Genomic DNA, 13106 nt, shown 5'->3' on the forward strand with positions numbered 1-13106 from the left:
CTACCTAGCAAGCATGAGACCCTGAGTTCAAATTCCAGCATCCCAGAAAAAAGATATCTATTTCTGCCAATTTGGTCATGAAATCTAAGCCACACTGACTTATTTTTTCCTATACTTCTGTAACAAGATTTTCCTTTTGTTTCCAGCTGAGCTATAAAATTGAGATTGCTTTAAGTAATCTCAAATGATTTTTTAGATGAGGAAGGTATTGCTTAAAAAATAGTTATATGTTAAAACAGTAAATTTGAACAAATTAAACTACAGATTCATTTGTGAGATTCTGCAGATGGCTTCAATCTGCATCTGCTAGGCCATCTGCACCATCTGTATGTAATACTGTTTTGAGATCCATGCTTATGCAGCAAAGTGCACATAAAGCTTGAAGCTTGACAGTGGCAGACTTGACTGATAGCAGTGACATCAGAGCCTTACTAGTTGCCTAGCAATATAAGGCCCGGATTTGACCCCCAGAACCACAAAACAACAATAACAAAAAAACCCACACCTAGTAATAGTCGCCTTCTGGTTTTGTTTTTGCTTTGTTTTTGCCAATGCCTCCATTCCCTCATCTGCAAAATGGAAGTTTTAATGGTATCTTCCTCATAAGATTGTTGTAAGGGTTAAATAAGAGAAATGTGTAAAATGCTTAAAACAAGGACTGGTGTGAAGTAAGCTCTCAGTAATAAGTTTATATACTATATAACTTACTATGTGCATAACATAACTATCTTATTCTACTTATATTCGGTATTAATCAGAATTGTTTTCTTGGGTGATACATTTATGTAAAGAACTGTGCTAGCTTGTCACAAAAAGACTGCTTGCATGTTTCAATTTCTGTATGCAATTTTCTATAGCTTGAAAAGAGATCAACACACATAAACTTAAGGCCATAGATTCCAGCTGATAATCTTGAACCAGAAAACTGACTGGATTGATGAAGCCTAAACTGCTAAGAAAATATTAAGAACTGAGATAAATATTAAAAAAGAATCATTATATCTTTTAGGACTATTTGGATAAATTGAAAGAAGAAAAACGAATGCTTGTTATTTCAAGTTAAAGGGGATTTATTAGGATATTAGGAATTCATGCTACTGTTAGGAGTATTAACCTCCACTTTACAACTAGTTGTTTGAAGAGCAAGTTTACCCAGGTGATTATCAGTTCAATTATATGAGGATGAGCCATATCTTATTTATTGCAGAAACCCAAATTCACATTTCATCAGCCTGAAATGGATTCTGTCTTTTAAGCAATTAGTCTCAAAACTTTGTCTATACTACCACAATTGTTTGGATGAATTCAGAGATTATGCAAGCAAATAGCACTAGGTTATAGAAAGATTTTCATTAATAATATAGCAACACAAATTGGTTACTTGTAAATTTATTTGACACACATTAATCTATTTTCTGTTATAATAGCCATTTTAATGGTCAGTTAAGTATGGTTTCCATTTTTTCCATCTGTATTAGTTTCCTGAGGCGGTCAGGAACAAATTTTTTAAAATTTGGTGGCTCAAAACAATAGAAATGTATTCTGACAGTTCTGGAAGACTGAACTCTGAATCAAGGTGTCAATATGGCCACATTCCCTCTGAAGGCTCCAGGAGAAATCTGTTTTGGCTTCTTCCAGATTCTGGTGACTTGCAGGTATTCCTTGGTTTATGGTTGCATCACTCCAGTTGTTGCCCCTGTGGTCTCCTTTGTCTGTGTTAGCTCCCTTGCCTCTCCAAGAACATTTGTGATGACATTCAGATAATCTAGTGTAATCTCCTATTTTCAAGATCTTTAACTTAATTATATCTACAAAGATTCTTTTCCCAATAAGGTAACATTTATACATTCTAGGGATTCAAACATGATATCTTTGGGTATCTATTACCATATCATAATAATCTATTTCTGTATATAATCTAAAAGTTCATTTCTTCAAAAGTTTCATGTGTACATCACAAACTAAAGTATCCAGTAAGACAAAAATGGCAGATTTGGCTTAAGGAAAATTCAATTCAAGGAAATGATGAACATTAATATTTTAAATTATGCTTGAAAACAATATGGTGGCCAGGTGTCTTAGGACTTTCCAGAGAAACAGAAGCAGTTGGGTGTGTGTATGTGTGTGTGTGTGAGAAAGAGAAAGGGATGGGGGTGGGAGGGAGGGAGAAAGAGAGAGAAACGAGATTCATAATACGGAGTCTGTGACATCTCAAGATCTGCTGTCAGCTAGAGAGTCAGGAAATCCAATGATGCACATTCCACTATGAACTTCAGCAGCCTTGAGACCCACAAAGAGCCAAAGTTTCCATTTGAACCCAAAGGAAATTAAAAAAAAAAAGACAATGCTCCAGTTCAAAGCAGACTGGCAAGAGTTTCCAGTCTTGATGTTCGACTGAGGCTTTCAATGGATTATAAGAAGCTTGCCCTTACGAAGGTCAATCTGCTTTACTCAGCCTATCAGTCCCAGTGTTAATCCCTTCTAAAAACATCTTCACAGACACACCCAGAATAACATTTGACCAAATATCTGGGCACTGCATGGCTCAGTTAACTTGATACAAAGTTAAATATCACAGATTTGGTTTCAGCAAATTTGGTTCCAGCAGACATACAGCAGGAATTACAGTTACCTTAGGGAAGGAGTGTAACAGTCATTCACTCACCTTTATTCATCAAGAACCCACCATGAACATGTCATTATTATGTACATGAAAGATAGTGAAAGAAAAGGGACAAAGTAAAATGTCATGAAAATAACAAATACATTTGATTTTTAACTATTGAAGAATAATATAAAGCTCATATACAATATTTTAAATTAAAAATCAAATATATATAAATTTTATGTAAGTAAAATAAAATACATACCATATGCATGAAATATAGATCTTGGCTTCTTAAATTTTTGCTATATAGATGTTCCTTCATAAAAACAATTATTGAAAATTTAGGAAGCATGAACATAGAAAATAAAATTATTAGTTTCATTTTTAGTCACATTTTACATTCAGATATGTGAAGAAATGAGGTAAATATCCATCCCAACTCAAAACTTGTTTTCTCTTTGATTTCCTGTTCTGAATCAGGTTACCACTTATCAATCTATAGAAGATACTTCACCTGCTACCACTTGTTAGAAAAGCTGAAGTACAACAAAAACCAGGTATAACAAGTTTGTTGTGCTGAAAATTATTTGCACTAATATATTTTCCCCTTAAAGGAAGCAAATTTCATATCCAAGCCACTTTACTTCCTTTTAAAGAGAATTTTTATTTTTCTCTTTTCTCATGGAAATAACATCCACATTTAAATAATAGCATCAGGGGAGGAGGGAAGAGGAAGAACGACAGGGTAAATCTAACTAGGATATGTTGAAAGTACATATGTAACTATCACAGTGTATCCCCCTATACAAATAGTATATGCTAATAAAATCATTAAAAAATAAATGATACTATCAAAAGCAGCCCTGTCACAACTGACCACATTCAAATTAGGATATGATGATCTATCAATGAAAATTAAGAGATTCTACATAAACACATGTTGCTTCTGAAATAAGCATTGACAACCAATGATCTTTTTGTAGTGGACATTGAGAGTTAATAATTAATTTGCCTAACAGGCTAGTTTCTCAGAGAGGGGGAGTTAACCCCTAATCTTGGACCCTGATGTCCTGATCATGACAGAGGAAGGAAATCAAATCTTGCTACTTGTATACCATATCACCTAAGACCAGCACCATGATTACAAAAAAGGAAGGGAAGCACTTCAGCCCACAGCCTCCCCCCCCCCACATTCACCCACCATAGCCACCAAACCTTGAATTAGGTTGTGTCTCCCCACCACCACCACCACCACATTACTTATCTTGTCTCTAGTAGTTTTCCCCCAGAATGCTGTTCTACAGGACGTGATGGGTGTGCTGCTGGACCATCTGGACTTGCATAATAAAAAATATAATCCTTCTGTTAACAGCAAGCAGTGTTTCCAGACTACTTTGCGTTTTGCGTCCTGGCAGAAAGAGTGAGTGTAAATGGGGTTTATTAAATGTTTGGGAAAGAGAAATACAGAGGAAGCATGGTGGGGAACAGGTAGAGTCTGCTGACAGAGCTTGCTTGTCTTTTTCAGGTGCTTTTAAATCCTACCCTAACCCATGATAAGGGCAGACCCAAGAGATTCCCATCCAATAATCAATGAGTGGGGAAAGGCATGGGCGGTTCCCGGCTAGGTGCAGGTGGTCTGGGCCATCCCTGGGCAACCTACATGAGCCCCAAACTTTTCCTACTTCTAGCCTACTTCTCACTTCTACTCAAAAGTATGTCATTTTATTCTTCAGTAATTTTGAAATTACATTTTTAAGTTGATTGAAGATTGCCATACTCTTTTGATAGATTTATGAAAATATTTCTTACGAGAGTCAAGAAAATGTAGGTAAGAACATCAGTATTGTGAATTGTGTTCACAAAGGAAAATAGTTGTAAGTTGCCTAGGTGGTAGCTCTAATAGGAATTTGAAAGTCTTAGGCTAACTGCTGAATAGATTTACCAATAAGTTGTATCAATAAATGTAAATGAATCTAACTCATTTGACTTATTTACAAAAAAGGCTAAAAGTAAAGGAATAGGCAGAGTAGACTAGGCAATTGCAAATAAAAGTAAAGCTAAGGTCTCTGACAAAGGCGAATTCAGGCCCAAAAGCAATAAGTAAGACAAATGAAGACACTTTAGAATGTTATGGACATAAATCATAATGAAAGTATAGTAGTGTTGAATATTCATATACTAAATAATACAATTATTATCCTCATAAAGCAGGAACTACAGACTATGCAAGGAAAACTAAACTGAAATAATAGTAATACATCATATTAGCTCAAGACAGATCAAGTGAAAAAATATAAGAAAACATTTAAAAGGCCTACATACTAAATAAGGTAGACAACCTATATCTCCAAAATTGTACTTGATATTAGGGAATTTTGTCTTCTTCTCAAACAATGTGAAATATTCAAGGAGACTGAAAAATCTCACAAAAAAACTTCAAAACTTTGCATAAAGTAGAAAAACACAAACAATATTCTTTGATCACAATATTATCAACTTAAAAGCTAATAAATTTTTTTTTTCAAAGCAACACTAGTGCTCGCTTCGGCAGCACATATACTAAAATTGGAGTGACACAGAGAAGATTAGCATGGCCCCTGTGCAAGAGTGACACTCAAATTCGTGAAGCAGTCCATATTTTAAAAAATAAATAAAAATCAACACCATTGGAGGTGCCTGCGGATGTGCAACAGGGCCACCACCGCCAGGGGTGCCGCTGAACCGCTGCTGACCCTGCTGGGTGTCAGGGGAGACCAAAGTCCCCTTCCCAGTTATGCTCCTCCCCGCCCCACCCCGCCCCACCCCAGTTCCCAGGCACTGAATGTTGAACTAGCGGGTGTCACTCCACTTTAGCCTAAAAATTCCCTTCTGCCTTCATGGATGTCATGCTGGGAGTATAAGGAAGTGTACTGAAAGCTGTTGAAAAATGGGGGTTGGGAGGTAAGGTGTAAGGGGGAGTAATAGAAGGGGTTGAATGGACCAAAGTAAAGTAGACCCACAGCAGGGATACATTGAGAAACCCTCTGAATATCAACGCAAATATTAATAAGGAAAAACAGGACTGTAAAGTAGTACAGTGGGGAGGGGGTTACAAGTGGGAGGGAATGAATGAAGGAGATTAAGGTAAGGATACATGGTTGATGGACTTAATATACCTATATGAAATAGAACAAAGAAATCAAATCTCTTGCAATTGTTTTAAGTGGGAGGGGGGATTGAAGGAACAGATGAAGGGGGCAGTGTAACTAATGTACAATATAAGCCTAATTGGAAATGTCACTATGCATCCCCTTCTATATAATGACTATACCATAATAAAAAAAATTAAAAAAAAATCCCTTCTGTTTGGGTGACATTGATCATTCTTGGAAAGGACTTCTGTGTTCTGATGTAGAAGACAGAGAAAATTGGACCTCTTGACAGGTGAGGGTCACCTTTGAGCAAGGGGCTCCTGGACCCCTTGCTTCCAGGATGAGCACCAGAGTCGTGATCTTGGCATTTGTGTTGAGTATTTCCTCGGGCAGTAGGAGGCACACACCTAGAAAATGCCAGAGCTGCAAAGGGAAAGGAACTGCTTCCAAGGCAGAGAAAAACAAAGAGGAAAAAGGTATACAGATGGCCTGCACTAAGGAAAATACCAAGCAAGCAGTGGCCACTGCCATTGCCCCCAGCAGCTGCTTCTGCAGCAACCTGAGAGGAACTGGATAAGCCTGTCCCTGTGTGTGACTGCAAGCTCAGGATTTCAATCAATACATTCAGGTAACCCTAAAGAGAAGAACGCTAGTCAGGAAACACAGAGTAGCCCTCAGTCATGCAGAAGGTGATGGTTCCTACTCCCTACTATGGAAATCCCCAGCTGGATTCTACATTCTCCAATCAGGAGAATGAACAGGGGAGTTCAGCCTGCGACTCACAGAGTGGGGGACATATTACCAAAGACTCCCTGGTCCAGGTGGGAGCATGGGGCTGAAAAATGGGACTGGAAATGGTGCCAATGGCAAAGGGAAAATGGGGCGAAGTATTTCTGCTGACTCCTTTGATCAGAGAGATCCTGGGACTCTAAATGACGACTCTGACATGAAAGAATGTAATTCTGCTGACCACATAAAGTCACAGTATTCCCACACACTGCACTCAATGACTCCATTGACTGCTGCAGTTCCCAGGTCTTCTGTCATCTCATAGCCAAACTACTGCCCCTGAGCCCACACCTGCTCAGAAGACTCCAATCAAAGTGATATATGTGTTTTCTACTGAGATGGCCGGTAATGCTGCAGATGCTGTACTGAAGGGCCAGGCTGAAAGAATTATCTCTTTCCACATCCAGAATATGTCTAACAGCCCTACAGAGAGAAGCATGGCCCCTGTGAACACACAGATACCTTCCCTTTGTAATGATCCAAAACCTCTCCCACAGCAGCCAGAATTCTCAGAACACCAGAATACAGCCAACTTCACTCATTCTGGCACCAGCACCTAAGACTGCTGCTTGGACCAAGACAGTCCTGGGGTAAAGAATAAACTGATTTCTCCTGTAGGCAGTCCTGCTGGCTCCATTCCAGTGCCCCCAGATGATACCTGGTCAAACTTGACTCCCAACAATGGAGCAATGACCCCTGTCTCCCAGGGGAGCAATAGCTCTTCTGCAGATCCGAAAGCCCCCACTCTCACTAGTATCCAAAGGTGAAGCCCTTCCCCACGCTTGGAGAGAACCCCAATGACGTCAGGAATAGTTGGAGCACCAGGAACACTCCTCACAAACTCTCAGGAATATCCAGAGTATGCTTTTCCTTGAAGAGAAAAAATTCACAGGAACTCAAAGTGGGGAATCCTAGCAGAATACTGGGGTATTAAATGGACCTCAGAAAAACAGAAAGGCCAATATAGGCCATGATGGCTCAATCTCAAACCCTAGGTAAGGGACCTGGACCCTGGACAGCTGTAGGAGCCCCATCTGGCTCTCAAGGACATAGAGATGTGCCCTTTTCTCCAGATGAAATGGTTCCACCATCTATGAATTCCCAGTCTGGACCCTTAGGACCTGATTCCATGGACTATATGACCCTGGCCCACAGCATGGCTGAAACTGAAGCAGAAGTTTTATGAAGAGAAGAGGAGGAAGCTGGAACAAGTGGTTGTCCAGCAGTGCTCCCTCCAGGACATGATGGTTCATCAGTGCTGGCCAGGGATATTGGTTCAAGGGCTTCCCCCTCCATACCAGATGACCCCTAGTGAGGCTGGGCACCTGGAAGTGCAGAGCCATTTCCTGATGGTATCAACATTTCACATTCTCTGTCTCCACGGGGCATGGGTCCCCACCCCAACATGTCAAGAACCCAGATGTGCCTCCCTGGATTTGCAGGAACGATAAATTCTGAAATGGTGGGGCCAAATGTCCCCAACACAGCATCTAGACCAGGTCTTTGTGGAGCCAGTTGGCCAGACGATGTGCCAAAAATCCCAGATGGCTGAAATTTCCCTCCTGGCCAGGGTGTCTTCAGTGGTCCTGGTCTAGGGGGACGCTTCCCAAACCCCCAAGGACTGTCTGAAGAGATGTTTCAACAGCAGCTGGCAGAGAAACACCTCAACCCAAGGATGAGCATGGAGCATATCAGGCCCAGCATGGAATAAACAGGATGATCCCAGGCTCCCATCTGCCACGTGGACCTTGGAATAATCCCATTTTTCTCTTAGATACTAGTCAAGGGCCCTCTGAGCCCTTCCAGGGGTGACTTTCCAAAAGAATTGCTTCCACAGATAGGTCCTGGTCGGGAACTTGAGTTTGGGATGGTTACTGGTGGGATGAAGGGAGATGTCAATCAAATGTCAATATGGGATCTTATTTTCAGATGACCCCTCAGAAGATGAGAGAGTCTGGAGCAGGCCCTGAGGAAATGATGAAAATATGCCAAGGTAGCTCAGACATGCCGCCTGCCCAGCAGAAGATGGTGCCCCTGCCATTTGGTGAGCACCCTCAGCAGGAGTATGGCATGGCCCCAGGCCATCCCTTCCCATGTTTCAGGGTCCAGGCAGCAACAGTGGTTTACGGAATCTCAGAGAACCAATCAGGCCCGACCAAAGGACTAACAGCCAGCGCAGTCATATGCCACCACTACCTTTCAACCTTCCAGTAACCACACTAGCCTCAACACGCCTCCTCCAGTCCAATGAGGCCTCTGGCAGAAGCCCTTGGATATATCTATGGCAGGCAGTCAGGTGCATTCCCCAGCCATTAACTCTCTGAAATCACCCACAATGCACCAAGTCCAGTTCCGGATGCTGGGCTTCCACTCAGGGAACCTCAAGTTCCCTCAGACTCCCAGCCGGCAGGGTTTCCCTCCAGTACAATCTCCCTCAAAGCAGTTCCCATTCCTGCACAATTGTTCCAGTGAGGGGACACAGCAACCTCCCAGGAAGGATAGGTTTCCCAGAAGAAGGCCCTCTTGGGTGCCCCAGCAACCTGCCCAAAAGTTCAGCAGACACAGCACGTGGCAAGCCTGGAGGTCCACGGGGTCTGATTCCTTTAGTGTGCTGGGGAACAATTTGCCTTCAGAGTTTACAGACCCAGCTCTGCAGGATGTTATCTGATCTGGAGCCACAGAATACCTGGGTTTGATCTGTTCTGCACTACTCCATCTGAGAAGCCTAGACAAACAATGCAATATTTCTCTCAAGGGGAAGTCCCAGGCTATAAACAACCCCAGGGTCCTGGATCTGGATTTTCACACATGCAGGGGATAATGGGCAACCAAGCCCCCAGAATGGGACTAGCATTACCTGGAATGGAAGGTCCACGGCCTCCCTTAATGTGTCAATCCTTGTCAAGATGAGATTCTGGGTCCTGAGAACTGCTTTGTGGGAACTCCAGGAAGATTGACTGTTCATCATGCAATAGAACAGAGGCCTAGCTTTAGGGGAGGGAGACTTCAAGAATGTATGGGTTTACCTAAAAACAAATTATTCCTTTAATCAACAGGTGGGTTTTTTCATTCTTATTAGCATATATTCATTATTCGGGGGGAGGGATTAATTGTGCCAATTCTGAATAGCCTTACATTGTATATTGGTTAGATTGTCCCCACCATCTTCCTCCTCCCGCAATCCCCTCCCTATCTCACTTAAAGCAATTGCAAAAGGTTTCCTCGCTCTATTTCATGTATGTATATGAAGTACATCAACCATATTCCCTCACTTTCTTCTTCATTCATCTTCTCCCCTCCCACAAGTGCCCCCACACACACACTGTACCTATTTTACAGTCCTCAACAGGTGTTTTTTTTAATTTATTTTTTAAAATTATTTTTGTGGACTTGGCTATCCCCAGATGGTACTTACTTCTGAGAATCTGCAGCTGTGCTTTGAGAATTGCCATAGGTCATGTGTTGCACCACTTTCTGTATGCTTGTGTCCTTTGGACTGGCTTCTTCCAGGATTCTTTTCTGTTCTTGCTCTTTGATTTGGGCTTCGTGTGTGTGTGTGTGTGTGTGTGTTTAATGTACTATATTGTAGGGATTTTGGCATCCACTTTAGTCTTTGGGGCAAGAGAACAGGAATGCTGGGCTGTTTAGTTTAGGTGAGAATCCATCTTCAGACCTTTGGACTATTTTCTTTCAACTCCAGTATATAGAAAAACCAAAATATGACCTCAGAACAGAGTATGAATGAAAAGCACTAAGTTCAGCAAGCAGTGGGGATAGAGGGGAAATTTTTCTTTTAAAAATAATGGAGGTTAGGCCTTTGTTTTTCAGTTCAAATGCTCTTCTGCATAGTATCTCTCCCAGTATACAAACCACATTTTTCTCTCCTTTCCTCCTTCCAGTCCCTCAGTTTAAATGTGTTTCCTTTCCACATGCCTCCACTGGCAAACTGCCTCTCCTCTTCCCTTTGGTAGCTGCAATGCCCAGTGTTCTTTAGAGGGAAATAACTCTGGTGAAGCTTTCCATGGGAGTGTCCTTCCAGCACCAAAGGGACAGCTTTGTCCTGGGTGCCTTCCAGACTGTTTTCCCCCCTCACCTTTCTCTTTTCTCGGTATACTCTTCCCTGTCCACCTTGTTTTCTGTTCTCCTTCTATTAGGAATTCCCAAGTGAGTTTAGCAGAAACAATGCTGAAAAATTACCCAAGATTTTTTTTGTTTTAAATTTTGTGGTTCTTTCCCTTTCCTCCCTCTAACATGCATAAAACATTCTTTGTAACCTTCATTAAATTTAGTATGGAACCATTCTCCAGAGCTGTAAAACATATTGCCAGAAAAGTAAAACATATTGTTTCTTAAAAAAAAAAAATCAATGTCATCACTTCACCTGGAAATGGAAAAACAAAAATCTCTATTAAATGCCAGGCACTAGTGGCTCATGCCTGTAATCCTACCTACTGGGGAGGCAGAGATCATGAAGATCATGGTTTGAAGCCAGCCCAGGCAAATAGTTTGAGAGACTCTATCTTGAAAATACACACACACACACACGCCAGAAGAATGGCTCAAGCAGTAAGGCTGCCTAGCAAGTATGAGGCCTGAGTTCAAACCCCAGTATTGCCAAAAAGAACCCCAAAATCTCCATTAAAGAAACAAATCTATGGGCATGGTTGTACACAGCTATAATCCCAGAACTCAGGAGGTTAAACTGAGATTGAATTCATGGGCAGCCTAGGTTACATAGTGAAACCTGCCTCAAAACAAAACAAAGATTCAGAAGAAGGTGAGGAAAGGTGAATTAGAATCAGAGATCATCATGGTTTTTACTCCATGAATGAACAGTCAGGTAACACAGGAGAGACTATATTCTGAAGAAAGAGGAAGAACATTGCACATCATTAAAGAGGTGCAGGACATCAGAAAAGTATGGAGAAATTGAAGCAACAGAAAAAGCAGCAAATAGTTCCAAGCCCATATCTCACTCCCCAGGAGGGGAGGGGAAGCTAAAGATGCCATCACAAGGCAAGCCAGAAGGCCCTGGCAAAACACTACACTGGCAGTACTAATGTTAAGATAAGCCCACACCTCCTACAAGCCTTAAACCTAGTGTGGGGATTCATGAAACTGACTGCTCTAGTGTGGAAGGCTAGCTTCAGTGAAGAAAAGCATTCTTTAGCTCGCCTTATCTTGGAGGGTGATAGCAAGGTGTCACCTTGAGGGGAAGTCTATTGTTTGAGACTGAGCTACTTTGGGGGCCTGAAAACAAGGAATAGTCATGGATCAGGGAATCTTGGGACATACCAGTGTCTGGCTGGGAAATGGACACAATGATTGAGGACAGGGTAAGATATGGTCCCTAAAGGATTCTACCAAAAAACTCCTAGATCTTTGAAACACATTCATCAATGTAGCAGGACATAAAATTAACATAAAAAATCAGTAGCTTTTTATATACCAACAATGAACAGGCTGAGAAACAAATAAGGAAAACAATTCCAATCACAACAGCTTAAAAAAAAAAAGCCCTAGAAATAAATTTAACTAAAGATTAAGTGAAAGATCTCTATAATGAAACTATAAAATCTTAAAGAAACTGAAGACATCAGGAAATGGAAAGACCTCCCATGTTCATGGATTAGCAGATTAATATGGTGAAAATGGCTCTACTAAAGAAAGCAATATACAGGTTTAAGGCAATTCCCATCAAAATCCCAGTGTTATTTTTCACAGAAATAGAAAAGTCAATCCTAAAATTCATATGGAAACATAAAATACTCTAAACAACAGAAGTAATCTTGAGCAAAAAGAACAATGCTGAAGATATCATAATACTGGACTTCAAATTTTACTCCAGATCTAAGGTAACAAAAACAGCATGGTACTAATACAAAAACAGAAGATACAAAGACCAATGGAACCCAGAATAAAAGACCCAGAAATAAATCCACACAGCTACAGTCATCTGATTTTTGACAAGGAATCCAAAACATATACTGGAAAAAAGGCAGCCTCTTCAAATGATGCTGGAAAAGCTGGTTATCTATAATCTACATATAAAAGACTGAAACTAGACCATTCTCTCTCACTCTGTACAAAAAACAACTCCAAATGGATCAAAGACCTTAATATGAGACCTAAAATTTTGAAATTACTATGGGAAAACCCTGGAAGATAAAGGAATCAGCAATTATATTCTGAATAGGACTATAATTGCTCAGGAAATAAGAGCAAGAATTGATAAATGGTATTGCATCAAATTAAAAAAAACTTCAGCACATCAAAAGGAAAAAGTTTCTAGAGTCAAGAGACATCCTACAGAATGGGTGAAAATATTTGCCAGCTATTCATCAAAGGACCAATATCTAGAACATACAAGAGTTCCAAAAATCTAATACAAAAAGAACAAATAATGGGCAAATGAATTGGACAATTCTCAGATGTAAAACAGGCTAAAAAATAAACAAAATATTTAATATTTTTAGCTATAACAGAAATGCATCTCACCACAGTCAGAAAAGCAACCATCGAGGAAACAAACAACAAATGTAAGGCTGTGGGGTGGTAGGGAGAACCCTCATACACTG

The 13106-nt window shown here is 40.6% G+C and overlaps 1 non-coding gene and 1 pseudogene across 1 annotated transcript; both read left to right on the forward strand.

Moving 5' to 3' along the window:
* The first annotated feature begins 3918 nt into the window (after positions 1-3918).
* LOC109693831 (B-cell CLL/lymphoma 9 protein pseudogene) lies at positions 3919-9477 on the forward strand (annotated as a pseudogene).
* Positions 5144-5250, forward strand: LOC141416116 (U6 spliceosomal RNA). The gene has a single exon (XR_012440998.1). It is a non-coding gene; the product is annotated as a U6 spliceosomal RNA (small nuclear RNA).
* Positions 9478-13106: the final 3629 nt, after the last annotated feature.

The sequence above is a fragment of the Castor canadensis genome, chromosome 1 (genome assembly GCF_047511655.1).
Source record: "Castor canadensis chromosome 1, mCasCan1.hap1v2, whole genome shotgun sequence".
Classification (NCBI taxonomy): domain Eukaryota; kingdom Metazoa; phylum Chordata; class Mammalia; order Rodentia; family Castoridae; genus Castor; species Castor canadensis.